Source organism: Penaeus monodon, chromosome 34 (assembly GCF_015228065.2).
Source record: "Penaeus monodon isolate SGIC_2016 chromosome 34, NSTDA_Pmon_1, whole genome shotgun sequence".
In the NCBI taxonomy this organism is placed as follows: Eukaryota; Metazoa; Arthropoda; class Malacostraca; order Decapoda; family Penaeidae; genus Penaeus; species Penaeus monodon.
The window spans coordinates 14142240-14142645 of record NC_051419.1 but is presented as its reverse complement, the minus strand read 5'-3'; the positions used below and the strand labels follow the sequence as shown (position 1 = coordinate 14142645).

The 406-nt window shown below is 35.2% G+C and overlaps 1 pseudogene; it reads right to left on the bottom strand.

Annotated features, from left to right (window-relative positions):
- The window catches only part of LOC119594826, a 1173-nt pseudogene extending 1094 nt beyond the window's left edge, over positions 1-79 (bottom strand).
- Positions 80-406: the final 327 nt, after the last annotated feature.

The window sequence follows — 406 nt, the reverse complement described above, 5'->3', positions numbered from 1 at the left end:
GCAAATATGATTTTGGTGTGTACGACTCTAAGTGTTCGTACGTTGCCCTTTCTGTTAGATTACCGTTGAGTGTGTTCATTGCACCTTTATCATCCTATCTGGTTGTATTTTAAAATTTGCAAGTGAACTTATTTAGCACATGGAATTACCAAAAAGAAGTTCCTAGTCTAATACTTACCTAAGATGTTGCATTGTCTGGCAACTGTATCGTGTTTATATTTGATTCTCTTATCAGCTGTTTAAATTTCTGAGTTCCGAGTTTCCACCCAATCTCTCCCAAAATAAAGAAAAACTGAGATAGAGCAGATGCTGCTTCTTCCCCAAGTAAAATTTACATATTTTTTCCTGTTTTGCTCTTTTCTGTCCTAACTTCTTTCTGTCAATCATTTGCATGAATGTATGTATG